The sequence below is a fragment of the Phyllobates terribilis genome, unplaced genomic scaffold (genome assembly GCF_046119375.1).
Source record: "Phyllobates terribilis strain yellow unplaced genomic scaffold, ASM4611937v1 Scaffold_2__4_contigs__length_985480577, whole genome shotgun sequence".
In the NCBI taxonomy this organism is placed as follows: Eukaryota; Metazoa; Chordata; class Amphibia; order Anura; family Dendrobatidae; genus Phyllobates; species Phyllobates terribilis.
The window spans coordinates 755,171,913-755,187,635 of record NW_027362762.1 but is presented as its reverse complement, the minus strand read 5'-3'; positions in this window follow the sequence as shown (position 1 = coordinate 755,187,635).

The window sequence follows — 15,723 nt, the reverse complement described above, 5'->3', positions numbered from 1 at the left end:
AAATATATCTGTTGAAAATAGTCTGGTGTAGGCCAGAGAGACAGAAGTGTGCTTTTGCTGTTCCACGGTAAAAAATCTCTATTATCCTACTTTTTGCATTTTTTGCTGTAAAAAAAAATAAAGTAGTGTCTCCCTGATTTTTCAGACACAAATATATCTGTTTAAAATAGTCTGGTGTAGGCCCGAGAAATACAAGTGTGGTTTTGCAGTTTCATGGTACAAACCTCTGTATTATCCACTTTTGGGCCATTTGTATCTAAAAAAAACAGTTTGAGTGTGTCGCTCACTGTTCAGCCGCAAATATATATATATTTTAAAAAGCCTGGTATACACCAGTAAATTATTACTGTGGTTTTGATGTTCCACGGTAAAACATCTTTATTATCCTGTTTTTGGCATTTTTTGCTGTATAAAAATAATAATAGTGTCTCCCTGATTTTTCAGACACAAATATATCTGTTGAAAATAGTCTGGTGTAGGCCAGAGAGACAGAAGTGTGCATTTGCTGTTCCACGGTAAAAAAAATCTCTATTATCCTGCTTTTTGCATTTTTTGCAGTAAAAAAAAAAAAATAGTGTCTCCCTGATTTTTCAGACACAAATATATCTGTTGAAAATAGTCTGGTGTAGGCCCGAGAAATACAAGTGTGGTTTTGCAGTTCCACGGTACAAACCTCTGTATTATCCACTTTTGAGCCATTTGTATCTAAAAAAAACAGTTTGAGTGTGTCGCTCACTGTTCAGCCGCAAATATATATATATATTTTAAAAAGCCTGGTATACACCAGTAAATTATTACTGTGGTTTTGATGTTCCATGGTAAAACATCTCTATTATCCTGTTTTTGGCATGTATTGCTGTATAAAAATAATAATAGTGTCTCCCTGATTTTTCAGACACAAATATATCTGTTGAAAATAGTCTGGTGTAGGCCCGAGAAATACAAGTGTGGTTTTGCAGTTCCACGGTACAAACCTCTGTATTATCCACTTTTGGGCCATTTGTATCTAAAAAAAACAGTTTGAGTGTGTCGCTCACTGTTCAGCCGCAAATATATATATATATTTTAAAAAGCCTGGTATACACCAGTAAATTATTACTGTGGTTTTGATGTTCCACGGTAAAACATCTCTATTATCCTGTTTTTGGCATTTTTTGCTGTATAAAAATAATAATAGTGTCTCCCTGATTTTTCAGACACAAATATATCTGTTGAAAATAGTCTGGTGTAGGCCAGAGAGACAGAAGTGTGCATTTGCTGTTCCACGGTAAAAAAAATCTCTATTATCCTGCTTTTTGCATTTTTTGCTGTAAAAAAAAAAAAATAGTGTCTCCCTGATTTTTCAGACACAAATATATCTGTTGAAAATAGTCTGGTGTAGGCCCGAGAAATACAAGTGTGGTTTTGCAGTTCCACGGTATACACCTCTGTATTATCCACTTTTGGGCCATTTGTATCTAAAAAAAACAGTTTGAGTGTGTCGCTCACTGTTCAGCCGCAAATATATATATATATTTTAAAAAGCCTGGTATACACCAGTAAATTATTACTGTGGTTTTGATGTTCCATGGTAAAACATCTCTATTATCCTGTTTTTGGCATGTTTTGCTGTATAAAAATAATAATAGTGTCTCCCTGATTTTTCAGACACAAATATATCTGTTGAAAATAGTCTGGTGTAGGCCCGAGAAATACAAGTGTGGTTTTGCAGTTCCACGGTACAAACCTCTGTATTATCCACTTTGGGGCCATTTGTATCTAAAAAAAACAGTTTGAGTGTGTCGCTCACTGTTCAGCCGCAAATATATATATATATTTTAAAAAGCCTGGTATACACCAGTAAATTATTACTGTGGTTTTGATGCTCCATGGTAAAACATCTCTATTATCCTGTTTTTGGCATGTTTTGCTGTATAAAAATAATAATAGTGTCTCCCTGATTTTTCAGACACAAATATATCTGTTGAAAATAGTCTGGTGTAGGCCCGAGAAATACAAGTGTGGTTTTGCAGTTCCACGGTACAAACCTCTGTATTATCCACTTTTGGGCCATTTGTATCTAAAAAAAACAGTTTGAGTGTGTCGCTCACTGTTCAGCCGCAAATATATATATATTTTGAAAAGCCTGGTATACACCAGTAAATTATTACTGTGGTTTTGATGTTCCACGTAAAACATCTCTATTATCCTGTTTTTGGCATTTTTTGCTGTATAAAAATAATAATAGTGTCTCCCTGATTTTTCAGACACAAATATATCTGTTGAAAATAGTCTGGTGTAGGCCAGAGAGACAGAAGTGTGCTTTTGCTGTTCCACGGTAAAAAATCTCTATTATCCTGCTTTTTGCATTTTTTGCTGTAAAAAAAAAAAAAAAATAGTGTCTCCCTGATTTTTCAGACACAAATATATCTGTTGAAAATAGTCTGGTGTAGGCCAGAGAGACAGAAGTGTGCTTTTGCTGTTCCACGGTAAAAAATCTCTATTATCCTGCTTTTTGCATTTTTTGCTGTAAAAAAAAAAAATAGTGTCTCCTTGATTTTTCAGACACAAATATATCTGTTGAAAATAGTCTGGTGTAGGCCCGAGAAATACAAGTGTGGTTTTGCAGTTCCACAATACAAGCCTCTGTATTATCCACTTTTGGGCCATTTGTATCTAAAAAAAATAGTTTGAATGTGTCGCTCACTGTTCAGCCGCAAATATATATATATTTTAAAAAGCCTGGTATACACCAGTAAATTATTTCTGTGGTTTTGATGTTCCACGGTAAAACATCTCTATTATCCTGTTTTTGGCATTTTTTGCTGTATAAAAATAATAATAGTGTCTCCCTGATTTTTCAGACACAAATATATCTGTTGAAAATAGTCTGGTGTAGGCCAGAGAGACAGAAGTGTGCATTTGCTGTTCCACGGTAAAAAAATCTCTATTATCCTGCTTTTTGCATTTTTTGCAGTAAAAAAAAAAAATAGTGTCTCCCTGATTTTTCAGACACAAATATATCTGTTGAAAATAGTCTGGTGTAGGCCCGAGAAATACAAGTGTGGTTTTGCAGTTCCACGGTACAAACCTCTGTATTATCCACTTTTGGGCCATTTGTATCTAAAAAAAAACAGTTTGAGTGTGTCGCTCACTGTTCAGCCGCAAATATATATATATATTTTAAAAAGCCTGGTATACACCAGTAAATTATTACTGTGGTTTTGATGTTCCATGGTAAAACATCTCTATTATCCTGTTTTTGGCATGTTTTGCTGTATAAAAATAATAATAGTGTCTCCCTGATTTTTCAGACACAAATATATCTGTTGAAAATAGTCTGGTGTAGGCCCGAGAAATACAAGTGTGGTTTTGCAGTTCCACGGTACAAACCTCTGTATTATCCACTTTTGGGCCATTTGTATCTAAAAAAAACAGTTTGAGTGTGTCGCTCACTGTTCAGCCGCAAATATATATATATATTGAAAAGCCTGGTATACACCAGTAAATTATTACTGTGGTTTTGATGTTCCACGGTAAAACATCTCTATTATCCTGTTTTTGGCATTTTTTGCTGTATAAAAATAATAATATTGTCTCCCTGATTTTTCAGACACAAATATATCTGTTGAAAATAGTCTGGTGTAGGCCCGAGAAATACAAGTGTGGTTTTGCAGTTCCACGGTATAAACCTCTGTATTATCCACTTTTGGGCCATTTGTATCTAAAAAAAGCAGTTTGAGTGTGTCGCTCACTGTTCAGCCGCAAATATCTCTATTTAAAAAAGTGTGGTATACCCCAGTAAACAATAACTGTGGTTTTCCTCTTCCACGGTTCTAATCTACTCTTTATTACCCTTTTTCCATTGATAGTGCAAATGTAAGCTATTTTACTTCATTTACAATGGGCAAGGCGCGTGGCAAGGGACGTGGAAGTGGACGTTCTGGTGATGGTTCGTGCAGAGGACGGGGCCGTGGCCAAGGTGAAAATGTGCCACAACCAACAGCCACATCTTCTCGCTCCCACTTCTTGACCGAATTACTAGGGAAGCACAGAACAACACCAGTATTGAGAACTGATCAGTGTGAACAGGTTATTAATTGGATAGCAGACAATACTTCCAGTTACCTGGGCACCACCACCTCCGGTCTGTCTTCCACACGGTCAACTCTTAGTAGCCGTGAGTCTCGACCGCATACTCCTCCTCACCCTGATGCTCCTTCCTCCCACCATGCCGAGTGTCGTCAGACAGCAAGTGATCCCACACTTGGACACTCTGAAGAGCTGTTCACTGGTCCATTTCCATATTTGGGCCCCTCGCCTGATACACTTGAAGTGGTGGAAGAGGAGATCCCATGTTGCGATGCCCAAATATTTGAACAGCCACGGCCACAGGAAGTCGACGTTGGCAATCTGTCACAAGAGGTGGACGATGACGAGACACAATTGCCAGGAAGTGAGGAGGAGGATCGTGGTGCGCAAGTGGAAGAGGAGGAGGTGGTGGATGATCTAGTAACTGACCCAACGTGGAAGGAGGACATGCAGAGTGAGGCCAGCAGCACACAGGGGGAGGGAGGCAGAGTACCCCAATAGGCAGGAAGAAGCAGTGTGGTGGCCGCAGACAGAAGGCAGGCAACCGTTCCCCGTAACACCAACACGAGGGACGTTGCCAGTACAAGCGGTAGGTCTTCCAGAGTCTGGAATTTTTTTAAAGACTCTGCTGATAACCCCAAAAAGGCCATATGTTCCACCTGCCATGCCAGCATCAGCAGGGGTGACAAAACTACCAGCCTGACCACCACCAGCATGATCAGGCACATGGCAGCAAAGCACCCGACTTTGTGGGGCGAAACCCAGGGTCCATGACCAGTGTTAGCGGGTGTCACCACTGCTTCTTCCACTGTTGTGCGTGCAATAGAACCCCCTGTTGTGTGTGCAAGGCAATCCCCTGTCCATACTGCATGTAAAGATGCTCCCTCCTCTCAGTCTTCACTTGTTATGGCAGTTTCTCAAGAAACAGCATCAACGTCCACGTCCACGTCCCACCGCAGCGTTCAATTGTCCATATCCCAGACCTTTGAACGAAAGCGGAAATTCGCAGCTAACGCCCCACAGGCCACAATCCTAAATTCGCACATTTCATGACTGCTTGCATTGGAAATGCTGCCTTTTAGGCTGGTGGAGACGGAATCCTTCTGCAATCTTATGGCGGTGGCCGTTCCTCCTCATTTTCAGCCTCCATCTCAGATATCACCACATCAGTTACAAGCTGGAAGCATTGCAGTACTGCCTCCGCCAAGCGGCAACAGGCTGTGCTGAAACTCATAAGCTTAGGTGATAAACCTCACACTGCTTGTGAGTGGTGGACAGCTGTGAAAGAGCAGGCAGATCTGTGGCTGAGACCGCTGAACCTACATCCCGGCATGGTCGTGTGTGACAATGGCTGTAACCTGGTGGCGGCTCTGAGGCGAGTTGAGATCACACACGTACCATGCCTGGCTCATGTGCTTAACTTCGTGGTTCAGCGGTTTCCTAAATCGTACCCCGAGTTGCCAGATCTGCTCGTGAAAGTACGCCGCCTGTCAGCTCATTTTCGCAAGTCGGCTACAGCTTCCGCCGCCCTTGCTGTGTTGCAGCAGCGTTTGCAGCTTCCGGCACACCGACTGGTGTGTAATGTCCCCACAAGTTGGATCTCTACCCTCCACATGTTGCAAAGGATTTGTGAGCAGAAGAGAGCAGTTGTGGAGTACCAGCTGCAACAAGGCCATCGATATTCAGGTCAGACTCCACACATTAGACCTCAGGAGTGGACCTGGATGTCTGACATATGTACCATCCTGACAAACTTTGAGGAGGTCACCAAGATGGTGAGTGGCGGTGACGCCATCATTAGTGTCAGCATCCCACTTGTCTGTCTTTTGCAACGCTCTCTGCAGAGAATTAAAGAGGAGGCATTGCAGCCAGAGTATGATGAGATGGATCAAGAAGCCGTAGCGGGCGATTACACACAGCCCAACCTCACGCATGGCTGACTTTATGTTACACTGCCTTAACCGTGACCCTCACGTTGTCAAAATGTTGGGTGACAGTCATTACTGGTTGGTGACACTTGTAGACCCCCGCTACAAGGAGAACTTTCAATCTCTTATTCCTGAGGTGGAGAGGTCTACAAAAATGGGCCAGTACCAGAAGGCCCTTGCTGCAGAACTGTTAAAAAAATTCCCATCTGAACACGCTAGCGGCAGAGGTCACAGTTCGTTGACCAACCAAAGCGTACAAGATAGAGAGAGGCAACTCCAATCCAGCAGAGGCAGGGGAACACTGTCAACGTTCTGGGACAGTTTTCTCAGACCCTCCCTTCGGACAGACCCTGAGGCACGGGGTACTCTCACAAGGAGTGGAAAGTTTCAAAAGATGGTGAGGGAGTACCTTGCCGACCGTACCAGCGTCCTCCGTGATTCCTCTGTGCCTTTTAATTATTGGGTATCCAAGCTGGACACTTGGAATGAACTCGCTCTGTACGCCTTGGAGGTCCTGGCCTGCCCTGCCGCTAGCGTGTTATCGGAGCGTGTTTTTAGTGCCGCTGGGGGAATTATAACTGATAAGCGCAATCGCCTGTCAACTGACAATGCTGACAAGCTGACCCTTATCAAAATGAACAAGGGCTGGATTGGGCCAGACTTCTCATCACCATCAAATGACAGCAGAGTAACATAAAGTCAAATCCACTGTGTTATTTCGGGAGGTGTATTCACATGCAGCGCTTCACACCCACACATGGGTATACGCTTCCTCGTTTCGACTGTTTAATCTTCTTCTCCTTATCCTCAGCCTCCACCACCACTATACCACCATGGTGCCAGCATTGCAAGTTCCTCCGTCCTAATTTTTGGCAGCTTTTGCTGGGAAAGCATAAGAAAATACCATGGGACTCCCACTCCCCAATAATGGGACTTATGTTTGTAATATGCTGTACTGCATGGCTCTTGTAAGGGGCATTGCAAGTTGCTCCGTCCTAATTTTTGGCAGCTTTTGCTGGGAAAGCATAAGCAAATACCATGGGAGACCCACTCCCCAATAATGGGACTTATGTTTGTAATATGCTGTACTGCATGGCTCTTGTAAGGGGCATTGCAAGTTGCTCCGTCCTAATTTTTGGCAGCTTTTGCTGGGAAAGCATAAGCAAATACTATGGGAGACCCACCCCCCAATAATGGGACTTATGTTTGTAATATGCTGTACTGCATGGCTCTTGTAAGGGGCATTGCAAGTTGCTCCGTCCTAATTTTTGGCAGCTTTTGCTTGCAAGGCATAAGCAAATACCATGGGACACCCACTCCCCAATAATGGGACTTATGTTTGTAATATGCTGTACTGCATGTGACGCACCCCCTGGGCCGTGTGTACACGTGTGTGGGATACCTGGTGCCGGGTCTCTGGGGTCTGTAGTCTCCGTGGCGGTGACCCGGTCCCGTGGCTCAGGCTGGTCAAACCAGTGGCAATCTTTCTTAGGTTTTGAGGTTAATTGTCTGACTGCGCCACCCGTGGATTGCGGTCAGGGAGTACCACCGCTGCGAGGCAGACCGCTGAGGCTGGTGTTGTGTGCGCAGCATAAAATGGGATAACTCCCCTCGGGAGGAGTATTGCCTCAGAGCAGTGAGTGTGGATGATGGGGGTGATGGTGCACGAGCTCAGCAGGAATGACTCAGAGTCTTTGCACTGCATTTCAGGGTCTTTACTGATGATTATAAGGTAGACCCTCCCGGGAGTACTGGCTAGCATAAGAGGCCTGGTCAGTCTGTGAGCAAGCAGGAGTTCCCCTGGCCAGGTGGAGTTGTAGGCCTCCCCGTCGGTCTGCACTCTTCCTGGCTACCTTGCTGTAAGCGGGTAGAAGTAGCCCACGTCCCTGAGTGTACCATGTAGTGCTCACCCGTATGGCTGGTGACTTGGGCCTTCTGTTAGCCTCCGCTCCACGACGGCGGTGCTGGTCCCTTGCTTGTGACTGAGCCTCCGGGCTTCTATGGCCAGAGGACCTGAAATCCCCTGCCGGCTGGTTTCTGCTGCTGGATATATAAGTCCTCACAGCTTCGGACTCCTGTGTCCGGTTCCTATTGTCTTCTGCCAGGGCGAGCTCTGCTCAGCTTCCAGCCCCTCGTCTTTAGATCCTAGCTCCTACAGAGCTCCTTGCTGTTACTTTCCCTTGCTCTCACTCTGACTCTGACTGTTCTCTGTTCTTTGACTCACTCAACCCCACACCAGACATAGTTTATAAGGGCAGAATTCTCCCCTCCCAGGACTGGGGCAGGAGGATGTTGCATGTTTAAGGGATCCTGACCAGGAAACCTCCCACTTGCTCTCCGACGTAATCTCTATTACTGTGGTGACCAGACCCCTGGGGTGCCACACATGGCTCTTGTAAGGGGCATTGCAGTACCTCATAATTTTTGGAAAGCATTCCATTCACTGCTTAGGCCAACAGTGCACAGGAGACCCAGTTGCTATAAATGGAAAAAAAGGTTTAGTTAACGCCCTCTGACCTCCATGTCATTTCCAAGGGGCATTGGAGTGCCTCGAAATTTTTGGTAGGCATTGCATTCAGTGTATGCCCTATAACTGTGTAGCCGAATCGCTCCTTTTGTTACAGAAACATATCCTACAAGACATATCTGGTTGACTGGCCTGATATTGATGTGAATGGTCCCTGTTCCTCCTGCTCTTTCTCCTTTGCCACTACCTCATCCATCATTTATCACCTGAAGCTTTGTTTTAACGGGAGTCATAGAACTTGGATAGTAGCAGGAAAACATCCAGCAATCCTCGGAGGAGGTAGGATATGCGCCAAAACGCTGACCTCCTCAGGCCTAGCCGCTACTACATACATGCGCTTGCATTACAACAAAACAAAGCAGATGCTAACTTCTATCATCCTCATCATGCTCCTCACCTTGGCACTCTCAACTCCCCTGATGGAGAAGCCAGGGCCCACCGGGGGAGTCTGATAGTCCGGTGGGCTCGGCCAATGCTGCCCTAAAGCAGGCCAGGCTAAGGAAAGTGTGGGAAAGGTTACCGGTACAAATAGGGGTGGCTGGGGACCGAGTATGGACACCCGGCCACCCCCTGGAGGCTGGGGAGCAAGCGGGGACACCCGGCCACCAGGCGGCTGGGGACTGAGTATGGATACCAGGCCGCCGACACAGCCATGGCGTGGTGGCCAGATTCCGCCTCCACATGCCTAAAAGGCCCAATTTAAAGTGCAAGCAAGCAAGCAGTATGGTATTGCAGCCTGGGGGTGGGTGGCAGGCTGCATACTTGCGCTTGCATTGCAAGGAATGGGAGAGGTACAATTGAACACTGCCCTGGGACAAGGACTTGAATGGGGACAGTTGCAAGTCTGCAACGACAGGTGCAAGTTGGGAGGCATCTTCGCATGTACCATGAACAGGGGTTTGGCATGCACACACTACAGCGGAATAGGCTCTCCTTCCCACTAAATGCACTGGGGAGGGCACAGGTAATGTTTTGGTATACGCGCTTAATCTTATGTATAAGGCACACCAGGACAAATAGGGGCGGCTGGGGACTGAGTATGGATACCTCGCTGCCGAAGCAGCCATGAGGTAGTGGCCAGCTTCGGCCTCCTCTAAACTAAAAGGCCCATTTCAAGTGCAAGCTAGCAGTATGAATTGCAGTCTGGGGGTGGGTGGGTGGCAGGCTGCACACTTACACTTGCATTAAAAGAAAACATAGCAGATGCTAACTTCTGTCATCATCATCATGCTCCTCACCTTGGCACTCTCAACTCCACCGATGGAGAAGTCAGGGCCCACCGGAGGAGTCTGGTTCTCTGGTGGGCTCGTCCAATGCTGCCTAAAGCAGGCCGGGCTAAGAAAAGTGTGTGGGGGGATGTTCCAAAGAGAAAAGGGGGCGGCTGGGGACCGTTTATGGACACCCGACTGCCCCCAGGCGGCTGGGGACCGTGTGGACACTCGGCTGCGGGGCGGCTGGGGACTGAGTATGGACACCCAGCCGCCGGGCGGCTGGGGACTGAGTATGGATTCCAGGCCGCCAACACAGCCATAACGTGGTGGCCAGATTCCGCCTCCACATGCCTAAAAGGCCCAATTTCAAGTTCAAGCAAGCAAGCAGTATGGTATTGCAGCCTGGGGGTGGGTGGGTGGCAGGCTGCATACTTGCGCTTGTATTGCAAGGAATGGGGGAGGTACAATTGAACACTGCCCTGGGACTAGAACTTGCATGGGGATAGTTGCAAGTCTGCATCTTCTGATGCGGCAAGGATCACTTATGATGGGCACACTTTTAGACAGTGACCTGGGAGTCAGAGATGCTACCAGGGATCTTCCCCATGCTGTTCCCATGTCTTTTCAGCACTTTATGCATGTGTCACACAGCACATGGCCAGATAAGGTTGTAAAATGTTAAAATGACATTTCCCGGTGAAAGCATTTGTCATGGTTGAAAGCAATACAAAAGTGCAAAAACGCATAAAAAATGCTACTTGTGAACGAAGGTGTGGAGGAGTATTTTTGTTTTTGGTCATTTATTTTAACTTATACACAAGTCTTTTCCCTGGAAAGGATGTTCCTTAACATATTTCACAGGAAAAAAGTTTCACTTTCGTTTTATTGTGAGCCTGTAAAAGTGGCTTAATACCTCTGACCATGTTGTTGACAGCAGTGACCTGGGGGTCAGAAATGCTTCCTGGGGAGATCCCCATGCTGTCCCCATGTCATTTGAGCACTGTCACTATCGTTTTGGGCACTTGTTAGGCTTTTAAAAGACTGCCGGGGGTGCCACCGCATAAATGCTCGAGTCTCCCATAGACTAACATTGGGCTCGTTGCTCGGGTCGAGCACCCGAGTATCACGGCGAGCTCGGCCCGAGCTTCGAGCACCCGAGCATTTTAGTGCTCGCTCAACACTAAAGGATAGTATTAGCAAATTACAGGCCTGCTATTGAAAATTGTGGTTCTCTGTCAGATGTATCACATATAACTGCGTTACAAAATCAGCTATTTCTCGTGAATGTGGAAAATATTGTCCTCCATTAAAAACGGGCAAGGTGCGTGGCAAGGGACGTGGAAGTGGACGTGATGGTGATGGTGCATGCAGAGGCCAAGGACGTGGCTGTAGGCAAGCTGAAATTGTGCCACAACAAACAAACACCTACACCTTGTCGCATGACCTTCCTGTCCCAATTACTAGGGGACCGCAGAACACTACTATTGAACACAGAGCAGTGTCAAAAGGTTACTGATTGGATAGCAGATAATGCTTCCAGTCACTTAGCCACCAACACCACCACCCTGTCTTCCACACGGTCAAGTCTCAGTAGCCGTGAGTCTGGACCGCATATTCCTCACCCTGATCCTCCTTCCTCCCACCGTGCCGAGTGCCCGGAGACTACTGATCCCATACTTGGACACTCAGAAGAGCTGTTCACTTTTCCATTTGTAGATTCGGGCCTCTCGCTCCCGGCCAGCTTCAAGCGAGTCAAGAGGAGAACGCGTGTAGAGATGCCCAAATATTGGAGCATCCACGGTCACACGAAGGCGACAGTAGGAAAGTACAATCACTGTCGCAAGAGGTGGATGTTGATGATGATGATGAGACACAATTGCCAGATAGTCAGGAGGAGGACCAGGGTGCAGAAGTGGAAGACGAGGTGGTGGATGATATAGTAACTGACCAAGCTTTTCAGGGGGACATACAGAGCAAGGACAGCAGCACAAAGGGGGAGGGAGGCGTAGCACCACAAAAGGAAGGAAGAAGCAGCGTGGTGGCCACAGACACAAGGCGAGAAAGCATTCCTCGTAATGCCAACACGAAGGAAGTTGCCAGTGCAACTGTTAGGTCTTTCCGAGTCTGGTTGTTTTTTATCGACTCTGCAGATAACCCCAAAAAGGCCATTTGCACCACCTGCCAGACCAGCATCAGCAGGGGTAGCAAAACTACCAGCCTGACCACCACCAGCATGATCAGGCACATGGCAGCAAAGCACCCGACTAAGTGGGCCAAACCCCAGGGTCCAGCAACAGTGTCTGCAAGTGACACCACTGCTTCTTCCGCTGTTGTGCGTTCACGCCAATTCCCTGTCCATGGCGCATGCCAAGATACCTCCCACCCTGCACCTGTCGTTGCACACTCTCAAATAGCACCATCAGCAAGCACGTCCACATTCTTGTCTCAGCGCAGTGTTCAGTTGTCCCTACCCCAGTCCTTGGAATGCAATCGCAAAACGCAGCCAACACCCCATAGGCCACACTACTGAATTCACACATTAGGCGAATGCTTGCGCTCGAAATGTTGCCTTTTAGGCTCATGGAGAAGGAAGTTTTCAGCAGCCTGATGGGAGTGGCCGTCCCTTGATACTCGGTCTCCAGCCGCCACTATTTCTCCCGATGTGCCGTCCCCGCATTACACGAGCACTTGTCCCACAACATTAGACGTGCCCTCAACAACACAGTTAATGGGAAAGTCCACCTAACAAGTGGACAAGTGCTTGTGGGCAGGGACGGTACATCTCAAGCTGGAAGCACTGCAACACTGCCTCGGCCAAGCGGCAACAGGCTGTGCTGAAGCTAATATGCTTAGGTGACAAACCGCACAATGCTGAGGAGTTGTGGACAGCTCTGAAAGAGCAAGCAGATCTGTGGCTGACACCGCTGAACCTACAGTCAGGCATGGTCGTGTGTGACAGTGGTCGGAACCTGGTGGCGGCTCTGAGGCGAGGCGAGCTCACACACGTACCATGTCTGGTCCATGTGCTTAACCTCGTGGTTCAGCGGTTTCTCAAAACCTACCCAGATCTGTCGGAACTGCTTGTCAAAGTACGCTGCCTGTGTGCCCATTTTAGAGAGTCACCTACAGCTTCCAACAACCTTGCCGTGTTTCAGCAGAGTTTGCAGCTTCCAGCTCACCGACAGATCGGTGATGTCCCCACGCGTTGGAACTCTACATTGCAGATGTTGGGAAGGATTTGTGAGCAGAAGAGGGCATTTGTTGACTACCAGCATCAACAAGGCCGTCGGTATTCAGGTCAGACTCCACACATAAGACCTCAGGAGTGAACATGGATTTCAGACATATGTACCATCCTCCAAAACTTTGAGGACTCCACCAAGATGGTGAGCGGCGATGACGCCATAATTAGCTTCACCATCCCGCTTCTCTGTCTTTTGAAACACTCTCTGCTCATAATTAAAGAGGATGCATTGCAGGCGGAGCACAATGAGATGGAGCAAGGAACCATGCAGTGTGATTCCACACAGCCCAGCCTCATCTCATCCCAATGTGGATTGGGTGACAATGAGTAAGAGGAAGAGGAGGAGGTGGTAGAACAGGAGCTAGTTTCCTGCGCTATAGACGGTACTACCTGCACACCTGTCATACCGTCTGTTCAGTGTGGATGACCTGAGGACAGGGAAGAGAAGGAAGAGGAGGAGGATGAGGAGGAGAGCATGGTCTGTCGTCCTCTTGGTGAGGACACGGAAGTCTTGCCTCTTTGCAGTCTGGCATACTTGGCTAAGTTTATGTTACACTGCCTTTCTCGTGACCCTCGCGTTGTCCAAATTTTGGGTAACAGTCATTATTGGTTGGTGACACTTCTAGACCCACGCTACAAGGAGAACTTTCTGTCTCTTATTGCAGGACAGGCCTAATAAAATGGATCAGTACAAGAAGGCCCTTGTTGTGGAATTATTTAAAAAATTCTCATCTGAAAACTCTGGCGGCAGAGGTCACAGTTCTTTGGACAACCAAGGAGTACAGGCGAGAGAGACACAAATGCAATCGAGCAGAGGCAGAGGAACACTGTCAAAATTCTGGGACAGTTTTCTCAGACCCTCCCATTGCGCAAGCCCTGATACGCAGGGTACTCTCTCAAGGAAGGAAAAGTTTCGGAAGATGGTGTGGGAGTGCCTTGCTGACCATACCAACGTCCTCCGTGATTCCTCTGTGCCTTATGATTATTGGGTATCCAAGATGTACACGTAGCATGAACTGGCTCTCTATGCCTTGGAGTTCTTGGCCTGCCCTGCCGCTAGCATTTTGTCAGAGTGGGTTTTTAGTGCCGCTGGTGGAATTATAACCGATAGGCACATCCACCTGTCAACTGAAAGTGCTGACAGGCTGACTCTTATAAAAATGAACAAGGGCTGGATTGGGCCAGATTTCTCAACACCACCGAATGATAGCAGCATAACATAAACTCAAATACAGTGTCTTTTTTTTGGGAGGTCTAACTCTATTTCCATGCACCTCTGTCTTCACACCCAGACATGGGTATACGATTCCTAATTTCATCTATTTGCTCTTGTTTTCCTCCTTCTCCACATCCTCATCCTCCACCACCATATCACCACCATATGTAAACATATCTACGTCTCTTGCAAAGGGCACTGGAGTTCCTCCAAATTTTTGACAGCCGTTGCTACACTGCATAGGCAAACAGTATGGGAGACACATTTCTTAATAATGGGAGCATTTTTTTCAGGAGGCTCTCCGATCTCTACATCTCTTGCAAGGGGCATTGGAGTTCCTCCAAATTTTTGGCAGCAGTTGCTTCACTGCATAGGCAAACAGTATGGGACACACACTTCCTAATAATGGAACATTGTTTTCAGGAGGCCCTCCTACCTCTACGTCTCTTGCAAGGGACATTGGAGTTCCTCCAAATTTTTGTCAGCCATTGTTTCACTGCATTGGCAAACAGTATGAGAGACACACTTCCTAATAATGGGAGCATTTTTTGCAGGAGGCCCGCCGACCTGTACGTCTCTTGCAAGGGGCATTGGAGTTCCTCCAAATTTTTGGCAGCCGTTGCTTCACTGCATAGGCAAACAGTATGGAAGACAAACTTTCTGATAATGGAAGCATTTTTTGCAGGAGACCCTCCGACCTCTACGTCTCTTGCAAGGGGCATTAGAGTTACTTCAAATTTTTGTCAGCCATTACAGTCACTGCATAAGCAATAACAGTATAGGAGACCCACTCGTTAATAATGGGAACAGCAAAGCATAGCCGACTGCTGGCCCTTTAAGAATAGTAAAGGCCACCTGATGGCCCTATAAAAATAGTCTTTGTGACTTTCAGAGTCCCTCCATCATAAATGAAACAGGATGTATCTGATGATGTGTCACACACCACATAGCCAGATAAGGTAGTAAAATCTTAAAATGACATTTACTGGTAAATGTTTTTTCACCTTTGAAAGTAATGCAAAAGTGCAAAAATGCATCAATAACGCTACGTGTGAACATAGCCCAAGTTGTTGCGGAGCATTTTTCTTCTTGTATATTTATTTTGCCTTATATACAAGTCATTACCCTGGAAATGATGTTCCTTAACATATTTCCCAGGAAAATCCATTTTGGTTTTGTCTTTGTATGTTTTATTGTGAGTCCATAAAAGTGGCGTAATACCTCTGACAACGTTGTTGACAGCAGTGACCTGGGAGTCAGAAATGCTTCCAGGGATCTTCCCCATGCTGTTCCCGCCGGAAAAATGCTCGCATTTCCCATAGATGTACATTGGGCTTGTTACTCGGGCCGAGCACTCGAGCATTCCAATTTGCTTGACTCGACCAACAAGTACCCAAGAATTTTAGTGGTTGCTCATCACTAGTAGGCACTAAAACATTGTGAATGGAAAATGGAACAAACAAACTGTGTTGGAGTCTAACAATGTCTGGGTGTGGCTGGTATACTTCTATATTCAGCCAAAGTCC